Consider the following 17477-nt stretch of genomic DNA (forward strand, 5'->3'; position numbering starts at 1 on the left):
ACTTCAGCCCGAAGACCCAGTCAACCGATGACTCCAGTGTTTGTATCACATTTTATACCATAGGCCATTTTGTCTATCCAATCCTCATTTACATTGCCTATAGTCTCCCAATAAACTGTTACGTTGGGACTGTAAAAAAGAACAGACTTGACACACGTAAAAAGGTTTGGGGCAGTCACCCATATAATATTCCTGGCTGCAAATGTTTTTTGAAATAGCACAGAGCTATTGACAATACTGAGTCCAAAACAAAACTGACGAGGGTTGGAAAAGATGGCGGCTTTAAGGGATCAGACTGGAAGTGATGTAGGGGCACTGGAAGTGATGTCCTTCTGACGTCAGCCTGTGCGCCAGAAGTGACATTCTTCTGAGCACCAGAACCGGAAGTGACCTTTTTCTGGGTGCTGGAACTGGCATCATCAGCACTGAATCAGATAAGTTTTCCCGTGGCTGGTCTGTAGAGATAACAGGAAAAAGTTTAGTGCACCCCGCCACCCCCTGGCCTGGCATGGAATTACCTTTGCTTTGTCCATACAACATCCCCTTTCTTGCACGTGTGTGACAGGACGTACCCAAACAGAAAATTCTGCTCAGGTGCAGTTCACCCTGTTTAAATCTCCCCGCACTCAGTTACTACCCATCTGCCTAGGTGATGCAATGGCTACTCATTCAGTAAGTGCATGCTGTGAAATTTCACCCACTTTTATCTCCTTTCTCTACCATGTGTGTTAACTTTTTGGCCGGCCTCTCTGAAACGAAGCCCTCTATTCTTCTAACCTGTTTCCCTGAACTTGGACATAACACTTTCTCCTTCTCCCCTGCAGCGATTATGGGAGTGTGCCTCAGCATTCAGCCATTGGAAACCATATGCCAACTAGTTTTAGCCCCAAGGCTTGCTTTTGGGGTGCCTGTAGGCCTTCAGACAGCCTTTGAGCAACCTTGTGCTCAAATGCCAATGAAATAATGTGCAGCTACCATATTAACCTGGGAAGGAGCACTAAAAGAGGTAAATAATAACTTTCTTTCTTCTTTAGCTTTTTTTTCTCAATGCCAATAAATCCCTACGTGCAGATATTTTCCTGTGGTCCATCTCTGAGACAGGCTAAGGGGGCATACTAAGTGGCTCAGAAGGAAAGATGCAAGGCTGGATAAAAAGAATGTTGTGGTCAGCTGTGGGGAGTGGTAGGGAGATGTTCTGGGTTTAAAGGGGTGAAACATCTTCAAAGGGTGGCTCCCAGCTGATGACCCTGCCGGTGACCCGACAGATCCAGTGCAAAAGGCAGCAATGCCCAACAGGGAAAGAATATTTCTACTTCCATCTAAGTCACTTCTAGAGATGTCAAAAGTGGTTAAAGAGAATTATGTGGTTGATGGTGTAAAATGGTGTACTAAATGCAGCATGTACAGCAACCAATCATCCTCTGCTTTTCAGTCCATTTAATTGCCAGGTTGAGGATCAACTCTGGAGAAAGTAGGACAGACACTGCATCAAAGAAATACAGAAAAAGACAGAGACACAATTTGAACATACTTCCAAGATTCTAGGGGCCAGTTACTACCCCCAAATTTTTCTGCTTTGTCTGGCCTTTTACAATATGTAAAGTCCAGTAAAGGCTGTTTTTAAAGATCCTAACCTAACCTAACATTCTCAGACCAGCTTAATCAAATTCAGGGTCAATAGTGTCTGAGCCTATTCCAGTAGCAATAGATGAAAGGCAGAAAACTGCCTTGGACAGGGCAAAAGTTCATCACAGGGCTGAATAACTATGTACAGTGTACCCTCATTAATTATCCATTTGCTTTTCATTTGAAACATCCTGACAGCAGTGGAGTTCATGCGAAATAAATGTCTGTGCCAGGAATGGCAGTCTGTTTCTGGCCTCACACGCACACATGCTTGGGGAATATGTAGCTTTGCCAGCTTTCCTAACCTTTGGACTTTGAAATGTAGCAGCAGCCCTGGAGTGTTCCCATATGATCATGAAAGAGAGTAACTGAGTGAACTTGTCACAGAATGCTTTCCTCCTTGACTGAATGGAAACACAGGAAACAAGTACTGCTGGACGCCAATGAAATCGTCTCTCACAATAGATTTGTGATCGACTGGTGAAAGTCCTGGATCAGTGGGGAAAAAATAGGTAAAGACAGGAAATAAGTAAAACGCGTAAAAGTACAATGACTATGAATCACATTTTCTGTGTAAAAGAGTCTGCATACTGCTGAAGGGATGTCATTCTGTAGTGGAGGAAAGCGGACTTCATCAAGAGGATGATTTTACATTCAAAACGTGAGGCCGCACAAAGGGATGGCAATCAGAAAAAAATAGAAGGGGTCATGCAAAAGAATAACAAGTCATAAAGATAACCAAAATAATTGGAGTGTAAAGGGTGACAGGGCCATCCTTAGAAATCATTTTGAGGGTGTGGGTGGGTGTGTGTGAGTGTGTCAGAGGGTTTGAGTGAGAGATAGATGGTCAAACACTTAAAGAGCAGCTCTTACAAGACCCACTTCTCTACTTCAATCCATTGGCCTGGGTAAAGGAAGGAGCCTGGATTAGCTCAAAGAGTTGGGGAAAGTGAGTGCAGAGGGCACAGTGTCTGAATCCAAGTGAGCAGTGTAAGGCAGAGCTGACAAGTCAGGAGAAAAATCATTGGATCAGCATGGAAGGAGCCAGGAAGACTGGACTAGTAGTAGTAAGGTTGATGTGTTGATTAGCAGCAAGGTTGAATTAAGACCCCTATGGGTTCTCAGGTGACTAATCTCAAAATACCCCAACCACTCCTCGTTACGCTTACTAGGACAAGCGCATACCCATAGTATATACAAATAATATAAGTTAATAATAAATGAATGAGACACAGTAATTGAAGTAGGAAAAAAAACTTTATACTCACCTTCTGTTGTTGCACTCATCATTTTATTCATTCATTTGTATTACAGTTAGGGCTGGGAATCGATTAAGAAAAATGAATTAAGTAATCACATAAATGTATGCAATTAATTGTGGTTAAGCACCTCTAACATTAAAAAATGTAATAAAATAATTAATACAAAAATCATGAAGTAAATACACATGGAATCACAAATTTAATGTGGAATCGACACAAAAGAATTAAAAAAAAAAAGAACGGCAAAGTACAACCTGAATTTGAATGCCTTCCTAAAAGGCAAGTTGAAAACAGGGCAATAAGAAAATTAGGACAATGTGTTCATTTTCAAACTGGCATTGCATATGAGGCACAGAAGTGTCAAAGTAAACTTAAATGATCGAAACAAGTGTTGACTTTGAATGTGCTGCTGAAGACTGATTTAAGTGAAAGAATGTGCAGCTCTTAAATGGGCATAAATTAAAACTTGTGCTAAAACTATGTAATTACTATCCTCAATTTTTCATCACCATCAACGACATGATAATTAGACTCTGCATAAGTGTTTTTCAACTGGTGCGCAGTGGAAATAATGGTGTAGTGCCCCTAGGTCCCCAAGTTTGAGGAGGACCGAACTACCTGGAGAAGCCAACAAAAAGGAACTCTGTGATCAATTTATATAACCTCTCTGTACAGTCTTTTGCTTCAGTATTATGGCCCAGAAGCACCCCTCTTACTCATTTGTTCATTCTGTGCTGTTTGCGAACACATTGCTGTTCCTTATCGTCTGCGGCCGTGCCACAGCCTCCCTGTGTGACTCCTGTGCTCCATATCCAAGCAAAAGTGCATTATATTTTTAAGACCCATGCCAATTTATTGGCAAAGCATAGTATGGAACTGGCAGTTTGGGATTGCATGTTTGCACTAAATAAACTACAAAACTTGATAGGGAGTCCTTCGATCTCATTTGGCATTATTGGGTGTATCACATCTCCTACAGTGGCCTTGTTGTCTAACACAGTGCTCTTCACACCTGTGTCGGTATTATAGGATTTTGCTGCCAAAGCTGCTAGAAGCCACAATATCATGCTTTTCTTCATATAAGGTCAGTTGCATTCATCTCAGCTGCAGTATTCATGGCATGTTCAGATTATCATTATGGTTTTTATTTTGAAAAAGCTGTCAATGTCAGCTGGTGTTAACAACTTTTAATTAATTTTTTTTAAGTTTTCTTCAGCTCTTATTTTGATTTAACACACATTTTTACTTGCGTTTTTGCAGTATGGTTAACACGTCATACGTATGATCTCATAAAGGTGACTCATGAGGCAGCTGCTCTGACCATGCCCTGCATCAACCAACCAGGACTCATATTTTTCTTTTAAAGATGTTTAAATCAGGTCTGATTGGTTAGGTTTATAATTGACAGGGTCAAAGTGGGATAGGTGCGTTGATTGCTGTGTCTTGCTATACTCAACTTTTCCTGGTATTAGGCTGTTTTTTTTACATGCAAATAGTAAGGCCCCTTTTTAAGCAGGGCCCCAGAACATGCACCCAAGTCACCCTGAGGGTAGATCTGGTCAAGCTAAAGAAGAAGAAGAGGGTCACATGTAAACCTCATGTGAGGGAGTAAGGGAGAAATACTGTGTTTTACGATATATTAGGCTACTAGCTCCAGTGATGATAACATGTCCGCCACATAATACTATAAAAACGAAATCACACAAACTGAAGATTCATCATCATACTGCCATACAATACAAAACCAAAGCACAGTATTAAAAGATAATCTCAACATGAGCATCAAATTATCAGTGAAAGGAGTAACACAAATAAATATTCATAAACTTCAAGTTCTCGATCAAAGGGCAAAGTGCTAAATTGTATTATACATATGACTCGTGATGAAGACTACTTACTACAGAACAGCAAGCTTTATAAGTTCATACACCCTTTAAATTGTGTCAAAAGAAAATCAACCAATGGGTCACTTACAAGAGTTCTAGCCTTCAAGCTCCAAAGTGGAACTGAAAAGTTGAGGCTGCACTTGTGTACACTCGACCAAAAGGTATGGCTAGAACACTGCAGGGCTGAAGCCCCTGACTAAGCAAGCTGGAGAGGGATTAACAATTTCAGGCACAAAGAAGACTTCATATACTCTGAAAAGAAATACAGTATTTTACTTGATAAGACATTACATTCAGCATATCAAGGAAAATCAGAAAAATGTCATTATGATGACTGACTTCAGTTTGCTATAAACAATTTAACAATATGTTACAGTAAGTACATCAAAGTCAGCTCAGGCTGGATGGTTTGGAGACAAAGTCAGAAAGGCGAGATTGTATTGGTTTGGACATGTGCAGAGGAGAGATGCTGAGTATATTGGGAAAAGGATGCTAAGGATAGAGCTGCCAGGGAAGATGAAAAGAGGAAGGCTTAAAAAGAGGTTTATGGATGTGGTGAGAGAGGACATGCAGGTTATGGGTGTTAAACAACAAGATACAGAGGGCAGAAAGATATGGAACAAGAAGATCCACTGTGGCAACCCCTAACAGGCGCAGCCGAAAAAAGAAGAAGTGCTGAGGTGAGTTTATTACTTATTTATTTTTTATCTGTAGGTTGATGTGTCACAGTGTCCTGCTTTCCCAAAATACGGATACGCCACTGGTGATATGGTGCGTAAGAGGCAGCAGATAAAGGTAGAGTGTACTACAAAGAAAACTGAATGGGTCAATTTAGTGAAGGTAACATGTCTTGCAAAGGTGATAGATAGATAGATAGATAGATAGATAGATAGATAGATAGATAGATAGATAGATAGATAGATAGATAGATAGATAGATAGATAGATAGATACTTTATTACTCCCAAGGGGAAATTCACATACTCAGGCAGCAGCATACTGATAAAAAACAATATTAAATGAAAGAGTAATAAAAATGCAGGTATAACAGACAATAACTTTGTATAATGTTAATGTTTACCCCCCCTGGGTGGAATTGAAGAGTCGCGTAGTGTAGTGGAAGAACGATCTCCTCAGTCTGTCAGTGGAGCAGGACGGTGACAGCAGTCTGTCGCTGAAGCTGCTCCTCTGCCTGGAGATGATCCTGTTCAGTGGATGCTGTGGATTCTCCATGATTGACAGGAGCCTGCTCAGCGCCCCTCGCTCTGCCACGGATGTCATACTGTCCAGCTCCATGCCTACAATAGAGCCTGCCTTCCTCACCAGTTTGTCCAGGCGTGAGGCGTCCTTCTTCTTTATGCTGCCTCCCCAACACACCACCGCGTAGAAGAAGGCACTCGCCACAACCATCTGATAGAACATCTGCAGCAAATTATTGCAGATGTTGAAGGTTTATGTTTAATAGATAGTGCAGATGGCAACAAAACCAGTATTATGTGGCAGAGTTCAAGTGCAAAGTGTAAAGTCATTTGGATTTAGAAAACAATGTATCTAACAAAAAAGTAGAGTTATAATGTAGACATTGACATATATAGAGGAAACAGGGTGAAAGTACAAAATGCCCTGAGTCACACAGAAGAAACAAAAAAGATGTAATGCAATGTACAGAAAAAATAAAAAGGGTCAGAGTGTAAAAGCTGATGCATCTCCTAGTTAATAGGCAGGGGGTAAATGCAGAGAATGATGTGTCTGCTAGTAAATTAAAAAAGCTGAATGCACAGGCTGACATGCTGTATATGGAAAACGATAAGGGTGAGAGCACAAAGAATAACGCAACATACAGAGGAAACAAATAAAGGGTGTAGCAGAACATTTCATACTTAGATGCAGAAAGGCCAAACTGAGAAGAGTGACTTATGCCACAGCAGTAGTAAAGAGTCAAAGGGTCTTGAGTTAAATGTCAAAATCAAAGGTCAATGTGCAGAAAGTGTTGTATCATAAAGAGGAAAAATAAAGGGTGAAAGTGAATGAACAATAAAACGTTAAAGTGCAGTGGGTGACGTTTTATGCAGACCATAAGGTCATTTTGCAGAAAGTGATGTGTCACACAGGGGTAGCAAAGGCTGACATGTCTAATACAAGCAACAGAAAAAGGCAGATTGCAGTTAGAGACAGGTTTCACAGACTAAATAGCAAGGGGCAGAGTGCAGAGGGTGGTGCGTCTCAGAGATTCATTTGAATGGGTCATGGCACAGAGGGTGGCACGTCTGTCTGGCTGCTCTTCACAAGCCGTGTCTTAGAAACCCCACCGCATGCTGTTTTAATATAACAGTCTCTCATATTTCATGTTGGATGTTTCCCTGGTATTGACTGCGGGGTGTGCTTTTTCATATTCAGTGAGAGTTTAAACAGTTTATGGCAGTCTCCCGCTGACCCGCTAAATAAACTCACCCTGAGTCAATAATAGATGCCATGGAAGGCTAAACAGAGCGCACACACATCATAATTTCAGATTTCACAGCTGCATTACTCCCTTCTGAGGCATCAACTTGTTGTTTTTTTTCCCTCTTCAGATCTGTTAAAGGTCCACTGCCACTCAACAGTAGTCATGCTGCATTGTGTCACAAAGGAATGAAAGGGATGAAACATCGCAAAAGAGTAAAGCTTTTACACATCTTCAGCAGTGTCTGGTGAGGGAGGCAAGTGTCTGAAAACAGTGGATGCCTCCCTGTTAAGATAAGCAAACCCCAAAATCTTAAAAGAAGGAGAGGCACACTATAAAATAAGAACTGTTTGAAAGGCCAACACAAACAAGTCATACAGAGAGAGAAAGAGAGTTCTCAAAACTAGGGGTACAACTAATATTTATACCGTATATTGTGTGATGGACGACACACATGTACTGGTGTCTCTGTCAGGATAGGTTACAATCTCTTACCTGGCTGGGAGACCAGGGCACTGAGTGGGCACAAAGAAGGGCAAGATGTTTTCTATTCATGCCAGAAGACTGATAAAGCATGCCAATTTGCAGGTGGGCACATTGGCTTCCCAGCAGGAATGGACTGAAGACTCATACCCAAAGAAAGGAAAGGACAAGGGAAGACAACCTGGCAGGGCTACTTTCTCCCCTGGCACGCTAAGCGGCAGCCTCCCTGGGTGACACTGTCTGTGCAGAGGCATGTTGGGAACTGGAGTCCCATAGAACGGCCTTATCAGGTTCCATGGTTGCCACCAGGAGGTGCTGCAGGAATACGTGATCCCTACTTTGTGGAACTTCCGATTGACCCGGAAGTACTTCCAATGGGATATGCCCTAGCACCAGAAGTACTCCCAGGGCTAAGATAAAAGGAATCACTCGACCTCATCCAAACAAACTGGATTTGGGTATGCAGGATGGACAAAGCTTGCCGGGGAGGAGTGGAGGAGACAAAAGAAAAAGTGTAAGAGGAAAAAGAATTTATAACAATAAGCCTTGCATTTGCATCTGGGGCTTGTATCTGGGGGTTTAGGGTGCTGCATCGACCCCTACTCATCATAATTGTCTGTAATGAAGGAGAAATGAGTCTTCAGGTTAGTCAAAGCCATAAATAACATCTCTCTGCATTGCACAGAATAGATTACTTGCTGTTGTTTACGCACACTGGACACTTTTTACCTAATGGCAGTATTTGAGGCACTATATTAAAAGCATGGTCATGTTGCAGTTAAATTAACTTTATTAGAATTTCCGCAGGGTGGTAGGGTGACATCATCAGCAGTGTAACTGCTTCACAGATCCACCCTCCTGAGTTTATAATGCCATACGTGGGTGTTATCAGTATAGAGATGGACTGTTCTCCTTGTGCTTGCTTGTTTTTTTCCTCTCACACTTTAAGTATGTGTGTGCTAAGTGTAATGACAAAGAAAAGAAAAGACAGTGATAAGTTTTGGGGCAGCTGTAGGCAAATCCTGTTTAAGTGATGTCTCAAATAAAAAAGAAAAAGAAACGCAGGCAAAGCATTATGTTGTATCTTTTTAGATGGGAATCTGGGTACAACTATCAAAGATGGCAGTTCTTCTGGTTAAGATAATGTCCGGCAAGAAGAGGCGGGTCAGGGTGGATGGACTCTGTAAGTGACATCAGTGGTGGAAAAGCCATCAATCTTCAGGTCAGCAGAGGGAGAGAAAGACAAGGCATTATTATAGAGTGCAAACCCCTGGAGCGGTGGAGAAGAGCATGTAAACTGTCCCTTATGTACGGTATACACGTCCATGACGCAGGTTGATCAGTGATTTAAAATGGGGTCAGTGGTTGTGATTTGTCCTGCAATAGCCTGGCATACCTCGAGAGCTGGGTGCTGTCCAATACCTGATGTTTCCTGTCATCATTAAGAGGTACTTTTTTGTGCTTTTGGTCTCATTCTTAAAATGCTTCTTAAGATGTTAAATATGTTTTAACATATTTTGATTATTATTGTGCAACCATTTTAGTTCCAAAGGATGCCGTTATTTTGTGCTTCTGAAGTTTTCAGTTGTTGGCAACAACCAGCAGTTGTTTACTTGTGGCGACTAGAAGTGATATAAAGATCGGTGTTGCAAATTCCTAGTGTTCAAGATTGAGTATATCAGTCAGAACACTTTCAGAATAGACCAATAAATTCAATTGAACAGTTTCAAAGCTTTGTGTTATGACATATGATGTATGATTGTTAAAAATATATATATATCTTCATATATAATACGCTACCGTGGCTGTCTGTTGGTCTGTCCTGGATTTGAAAACACCTGTAGCTTGCAAAATGTTTGAACTACTGACCTGAAATTTGGCACACATATACTACGTGACGTCTACTATCCGCTTTTGGGGTGATGCTTGACCTCCAAGGTTATTCCTCTTTTTATTTTTATTTTATTTTATTGTAGAATCAACTCTCAGCAACAGCCAGCAGGCCGGTCATGTGGCCCATGCATATGGGCGCCGTTCTCATCCTTACCACCTTCACCGTCACTTCCCCTACCTCTTCATATCTTAAATCATTCTTGAGGCAGATTGAAGACTTAACTTCCAGCTTAAGTGAAAAATTAAAGAAAACGTACTAAGTAATTGCAACACAAACACTGACTTAATCAGTTTTAACACAAAAAGATGCAAAAGAAAGAAGAGAAGAAGCGGGCCGCTAGGGTGGAGACAAGAAGAGCTGCTCAGGAAGAAGCAAGCGCATCAACCTCTGAGCAAACGAATGCTAAACAGAGACAGAGAAAGAGTATGAAAACAATAAGTCAAGTGTATTCACTGCACGTTATCGTACAGTGCGCCATTACTGGTATATAATAATATTTAAACAATGTTTCACTGCTTGTCAGAAAATTTATATGAAGATATCAAGTGATTTGTATCATAATCCAAATAACATTTGACAGGTTTTCACAAGAACACTGCTAGTCAGGGAAATTTGTTGTCCCTTCTTGTCCAATGGTTCCAAAAGTTGATTCTGCTTCCAATCTTTGGAAAGGCCCATGAGTTTCAAACTTGGGTTTTGTGAACAGGAGGCTATTAATAAATACAGTAGTGTTCAAAAGCACAGAATCACTCAAATATTTTCATGTTTTTGACAGAAATGGTTACTTTTTGTTTTTGATACAGTACCATTAAACTGATTTATTTTATTACTGAAGTTGTAAATGGCTATTACTGCTTACTAATGGATGAAGAAATGAAGTTTAGGGATGCCAGTACTTTGCGATGAATGAAAAGATCATTTACTTACTTTATTGGAGAGAAAAAAACATGCATTAGCTGTGGGACCAGAATTATAAAAGTTTCTCTAATAACCGATTAGAATTTAAATATGATTAATTAAGGTTATGCTAAGAAAGTAACAGCTGCTGAAAATTTAATTTGGGGAAAAAAGGACACAACACTTAAATATGGGGAAAATGGTTTGCATTTTAATGTTGATTGAAGTTCTGTTATCAGACAGAAAAGTGGCGCATTATCAAGTAAGAGTCTCTGGTACAAAAGGAAGATAGTCTGGTATATGGCCGGCTTGTCATCCCGGCCAATACCCCCAGGCCGCCAGATGGAGCCCTCCCTGCAGTATGGAGGTGCCCCGAAGACCAGCAGGGAATCATGGACTATGTAGTTTTTATACACAGCCCTGCTGGATACCACAGGGGCCGCAAGAAGGAGCTGCAGGGAGGACCGGAAAATCTCATATATATTGTATACTTTCCTACCCATTTGAAGCATATATGTGCCCTATAACCCAGAAGTGCGTCATAGGAGGAGTGACGACAGAAGTGGCATACTTCTGGGGTGAAAAAAAAGGACTTGTACCTGACCCAGAAGTGATAAAGAATCACATGGACTGGGGATTGGGAACACTTCCGGGTCAGGGAGAATAAAAGGACTGTGGGAGCTCCCAGACGGCGAGCTGAGCTGGGTAGAAGAGTGGCAACGCGTCTGGGAGTGGAGGATTGTATTTGTATTAGTGATTATTGGTGATTTATATGAGTATAGTGGAGAAGAGGGTGCTTTGTACACTGTGGCATATAAATAAAGTCAACTTAGATAGATAGATAGATAGATAGATAGATAGATAGATAGATAGATAGATAGATAGATAGATAGATAGATAGATAGATAGATAGATAGATAGATAGATAGATAGATAGATAGATAGATAGATAGATACTTTATTAATCCCAAGGGGAAATTCACATAATCCAGCAGCAGTATACTGATACAAAGAAACAATATTATATTAAATAGTAATAAAAATGAAAAAAATTAAAATTAAATTTAATGTTAGCATTTACTCCCCCGGGTGGAATTGAAGAGTCGCATAGTGTGGGGGAGGAACGATCTCCTCAGTCTGTCAGTGGAGCAGGACAGTGACAGCAGTCAAAACTTGTGGACTTTTTCCTATTGTCTGGAGTCTTGGACAGGGGTTCAAGGGAGCGATACAGCCTCTATCTGTCACAACAGGCAAATTGTCTATAGTTGAGGTTTTGACTATCTAGGTGTATCTGGGTGGCTTGGTTTGGAGAAAAGCTCCAAAGGTTCGATGGCTTGATGATTTCCATTAAAAGAGCACTCAGATGTTACATCATTAAGAGATACAGAAAGCCACGGAGACACAGGGATAGTGACTGCCTTTTTAACATCTTATTCAAATGTTCTTTTCAAAACATATGTTTAGTGCTGCCTTCAATTCCTAGACTCCCTTTTTCTTTCTGTTCTCTGCTCAAGAATATTCTAACAAACTCTTGGTTACGAAAAAGATTTTATTATTGACCTTCTACTTTGTCTTCTTTTTACATGTGAAAGGGCCCTCTGAGTTGATATGGTATATAATATTCTAAGTATAAGCTAAAAGTCTAGCAGAAAATCTCATATATACTGTATGCTTCCCTACCCATTTGAAGCATAAATCACAGTGAAATATTAATTATTCATTCTATTTGCTGCACACTAAACTCCCAAATCTGCAATACCCATAGTGGTAGGTGAAAAGTGTGGTGCTTCTAATCAAATGATAACTGAGGTGATGATGACACTTGAGGTGATGATGACACTAACAAGGTTTTGACAGTTTTGGATTGCATTCATGCCCTCTGGCTTTAGTTTTGCTTTGCAGGATAACTGCCGGAGATATTTTTGAATTGTCGGCTTTAAAAATTGGTAAAAGTGTATGCAGGGCAATAAAAAACTCAATTTTGTAAGTAAGAAAACATTACTATGAAACATTAAACATTATCAATAATAACTAGAAAACTGAAATCCACCCTAAGGGCTTAAAAGTTGCTTACCCACCAATCCAGAAACACTTTACACCAATAATGCTAAACCACTGGATTAGACTCCTAGTCCACATGAATGTGCTGCATGACTCAAAGAAAGTACTTGGCCAAATAAAACATGGCCTCTTATTAGAGTGCACTCCATTACAAAGAACCTGGAAAATTACTATTTATTTTTTTCAACATCAGAGCATTAAACATTTGACCATTCACTATATCAATATATTTGACAGGATAATAGCTAGGTTGTCCCAAAATTTCATCCAGATACTTTTTAAATGTTGGGAAATTTTCCTGATCAACTACTGCTAACTCAGTAGTTTTGCATTCCTTTTTGACTGAAGTTTCCATCTTGAACTGAACTGTCATATAACTTCCAACTCTGTCCACTAACTAAAAGAATTCTAATTAGTCAGAACCTTTTAGAACAGTAAAAAAAGACCAGGATTAGGTCCCCATAGCACTCACTATCAATGCCTAATGTCGCTCAGTCCCATAACCTGTCAGCATTGGACAAAGCATTCAGTGCAGGATTGAATTCAGTCTCTTTTCTCTTTACAACTTCGGGTGCTGCTATGTCCTTTTCCAGTCTCACTGCTGTATTACAGAGCTTCACTTCATCTTTTTTTTATATTACATCATTTTTCGTGGTAGCCTACCTAATGTCGTTCAGTCCCACTACCAGTCAGCATTGGACAAAGCGTTCAGTGCAGGATTGAATTCAGTCGCTTTTCTCTTTACAACTTCAGTTGCTGCTATGTCTTTTTCCAGTCTCACTACTGTATTATAGAGCTTCAATTCACCATATTTTTTATATTACATAATTTTTCGTGGTAACCTAACACTTTATTACGCATTTCAATATGAGCTCATCCGTGATTTGAACCCATACACCACATGAGAATCACATCTGAAGACTAGCAATCAATTGCTGCTAACTGCTTATTTACTTCTTCAATCAATAAAAATAAAAAAAAAATTCTCCTTGCTTAAAAATGTTTTAAACTGGGGCAAAAACAAAACATCTGTCATTAAATATTCAATCATTAAAATACACAACAGCTCACTGCCAAAGCAGGATGCCAAATCAAAAAATGATTATATTTAAATGAAACAGATTTAAAGAAAAAAGGGGTGGACTTATAACATGGAATCTCCCAGCTCCCCCTTTTTTGCACTTAGAATAAGCCACAAGCCAATCAGATGACTATTTAACAAGCTTCTACAGAAAATGAAAGGAGGAGTAATAACACACTTTAATATTATACTCCTGTCCTTAATAAAACAAATAATAAACTACTTAAATGAAAACTTAAAAACAGTGGTTTTCAAGTTTTGCTGGGAATGCCTTCTTTGGCTGCGGTGTTTGTTCCAACCAATTTTACAATCAGTCAGCCATTTTCCCTCTTAACTGCTTATGCTGCTGGCCTTTTTATATTCTCTTATTCTGCGTTTACAAAGGAGCAGTGCTGTGAGATTTACATTTAAAAGAAATGTGAAAATATTCATATTTTTGCCATTGATTTTAGCTCTTAACCCTCATTTGTCTTTTTCCTGTTAATTCACATTTTTCTGTCGAGTTTTTAACTCAATTGTAATCTAATAATGACAATTAACGACATGCGGAGGAGACACCAGGGTAAGTGACACGGGAGGTTAAAAGGCTACAACTAATGCAGTGTTAACCACTAGTGTGCTCATTAGAAGAACAGAACCACCTGGAAAAGAGGAGTAACAATGATCATGATGATAAGGTAGACTGAACTCATGATTCAAAAACTAAAATTGTTCCAGTGTAACAAATATAAATGCTCTTGAGTTAGTGTAGGGCTGAGTCAGTGTGCATATGCAAAGGAAAAAGAAACATCCATCCATCTCCCAACCCGCTGAATCCGAACACAGGGTCACGGGGGTCTGCTGGAGCCAATCCCAGCCAACACAGGGCACAAGGCAGGAACCAATCCCAGGCAGGGTGCCAACCCACCGCAGGGAAAAAGAAACAATTAAAGTTTATTTCCAAACTGTAACGGAGTGAAGGTTAAAGACACCACATTCTGGTTGTATAGCCTTCATCAGGTGTGCCACTGAAGCGGAAGAAGCAGGTAACATGTATAGAAGAGAACAAAGCCAGGGCAGATGAAATGAGAAAAGGCGAGAGTAGGCGTGAAAAGGCTGCCATTAAAGAAGATGAAGGGAGAGATTAAAATGTTAGTCGGTCATTAAGACCTGGAGAAAGGCTGAGAATTAGCTTAGCTTCATCTGTTTTCCTTTCCAAAGTGTACACAGTAATGCAGTGGTTCTTAACCTGTGGGGCGGGCCTCCCTAGGGGGGCGCGAAGTAACATAAAGGGGGGCGCGAAGATGTGAAAAAATGAAAACAAGAATCAAAAATATGAAAAAAACGTTTGTTGAAACCAAAACAAATTAAAACTGTTATGAAAACTCGGGTTGCAAATACTTAAAGGTTGAGCAACGCTGCAGTAAGGTGTATTTCAGCGCACCCAGTTTTGACACCAAAACATGGTAACTTGGAAATCACGGCTTGCTGGTTTAAGGTAGGTCTCCAGTGAAAAGCAGAAGTTTGTAAGAATGAAAAACTACAGTGACCGAACTTGAGAACCACTGTTTTAACACTTTTAGTTAATGTTCTTTTTATAATAAGTTATAACAGATAAGTATAATAGTGAACCAGAGCAAAACATTTAGAAATTGATTTTTGGGCTTCATATATAGTATATACAGGGTGGTCCAGATCTAATTATTCAGATCCAGATCGTCTGAATGACGTTGATTTATGCGAAGACTATTCTTCATGTCGTCAGTTCGCACACTTCCCGATGGTCCGGGATTTTTCGGGTGATTTTCTGTGTAATAAACTTAAGTTATAGCGAAATGAAAATTGCATAATAAGATCTGGACCACCCTATATAACTAAACCATGTGTCTTGAAGCTTAAATTTGCAGAACATTGGCAATATGTTTGCATGAACTGTTTTATTTTATTAATACATTCATCCAGTATATTAAATAGGAGCTCTTCTAATCTTTTGCTATCTCAGTCTCAGACTGTCACTTCAATATCCGGGTGTGACAGCCATCAGTTTTTTTTTTTTTTTGCAAGCCTCCTAATAAGTCTTGTGTACTACTTGCCGTTATTGCTCATTCTGTAAACTGCTCCATGAAGGTAAAGCAGGTTAATAGACTGGCTGCTGCTTAAATTCAAAGGAGTAGATGTGCAGCTGAAATCAACCCTGTGAAAAGGGGCAAGTAAGTAAATCTGGAATCTGACTGCTTTCAGTGCACATTGTAAGACCCATTAGACTGATTTGGCAGCGGCACTGGGGATTATGAGTCACCTCAGACTATAAATAGTTAATGTGTCTGTTGTTAGGGAACTGAAGCTATTTGATGTAATTTATCCCCGACTGATGTGTTGAGTGCATTATTAGGGCTGAGGTCAGCAGTGGGACACTGGGTTCTTTATTGCCCCTCTCAAGTCAGTGTGTGCCCAGGTGTTACCTAGTAAAATTGCCAGGTTTCTGTATTTAATATAGCACCTTTTGACAAATACTTTACAAAGCCAGAATAATCACTATTACACAAACAAATCCTTTGATTAGGTAAAGCATTGGATTGAATCATCTTAAATGCACAGATCCTCTGATGATTTACCTGCCTCTTAAGACCATCCCAGATTAAAAAATGTGGTATATTTTCAATCAACAAACAGTTAACAAAAAATCAAGTTGTAAAAAAAAAAAAATCTTTCTGCTTTACTTGGAAACCAAGTGCAAGGCCATCTTGCATTTATCTCATGAATGTTGCATTTCAATTCGCAGTTTCTGACTAATATCATATCCTCGCTTTCCTTATGTGCTCCGGCAACATAACATGACATTCCGCTCTGATGTCTAACTAAGAACTCCTCGGCTCTGCAGAAAAACAAAGCGCGTGCTCATTTTCTAAGCACTGCCATGAAAATGATCATTCCAAGGGTGAAAATAGACAGTATCACATCTCAATTCGAGACACAAAACACGTTCACCGAGATGCAAATTGATTTTTTAGGGGATAGCAGTAATTAGCAAAGCACTAATTTCAAGGCTTTACTGCAAAGCTTTGAACTGTTTTCACAGCATGTATAGTATTATCAAGCCTGAATTCACTGAGATTATTAATAAAGGTTTTTTACTAAACAAGTGGACTTGAAAATGAGGAGTGGAAAAATAAAGCAAATTGCACGAAATAGTACACCATTATGGCGTTATTTCAGTGCCACTATTCTGAGCGCACATAAAAAAATATTGCAAGTGCAAGTGTTGCATTTTGAGGAGAAATTTATTTTGAGCGTACAAAAGCTGAATTTGAGTGAACAAAATTCATTGCTGCGTGCAAAAAATGTATTTCAGTGTTTGCACTTATCCATATACACACACACAATAGCACCCCCTCTCGCTCAGTTTTTCATTTGCGCTTGCTCGCAATGTGTTGCTTACGCTCACAACATTCTCTGCTGCAAGCGCTCAACTCTCTGTACACCGTTATAAGTGTGCCACAAAACCAACCAATCACAGACTTGGTTTCAAAAATTCTGATTGGCTCTTACGGTCTCCAATCAGCTCGCTAGCTGCTGCATTCCGGAAACAGTCCGAAATGTAGCTAAATCCAGCTAAACTCAATTAAACCCCAATTTGCGGATAATATCTTTAATTATTTTATTTTAAAATATATTATTTGTTAAGACTATCGTTGGTGTAGTATAATGTAGTTGCATTATACAACCATGCCAGCTAGCGAGCTGATTGGAGACCGTAAGAGCCAATCAGAATTTTTGAAACCAAGTCTGTGATTGGTTGGTTTTGTGGCACACTTATAACGGTGTACAGAGAGTTGAGCGCTTGCAGCAGAGAATGTTGTGAGCGC

General features: G+C 39.8%; 1 long non-coding RNA gene across 1 annotated transcript in view; it reads right to left on the minus strand.

The window, feature by feature from the left end:
- Positions 1-317: 317 nt before the first annotated feature.
- The window catches only part of LOC120518945, a 41099-nt gene continuing 23939 nt past the window's right edge, over positions 318-17477 (minus strand). The window contains exons 3-4 of the long non-coding RNA XR_005631339.1: positions 2895-2946; positions 318-455 (exon numbers count right to left, since the gene is read on the minus strand). This is a non-coding gene — a long non-coding RNA (uncharacterized LOC120518945). The remainder of the gene's footprint in view (positions 456-2894; positions 2947-17477) is intronic.

The sequence above is a fragment of the Polypterus senegalus genome, chromosome 1 (assembly GCF_016835505.1).
Source record: "Polypterus senegalus isolate Bchr_013 chromosome 1, ASM1683550v1, whole genome shotgun sequence".
Classification (NCBI taxonomy): Eukaryota; Metazoa; Chordata; class Cladistia; order Polypteriformes; family Polypteridae; genus Polypterus; species Polypterus senegalus.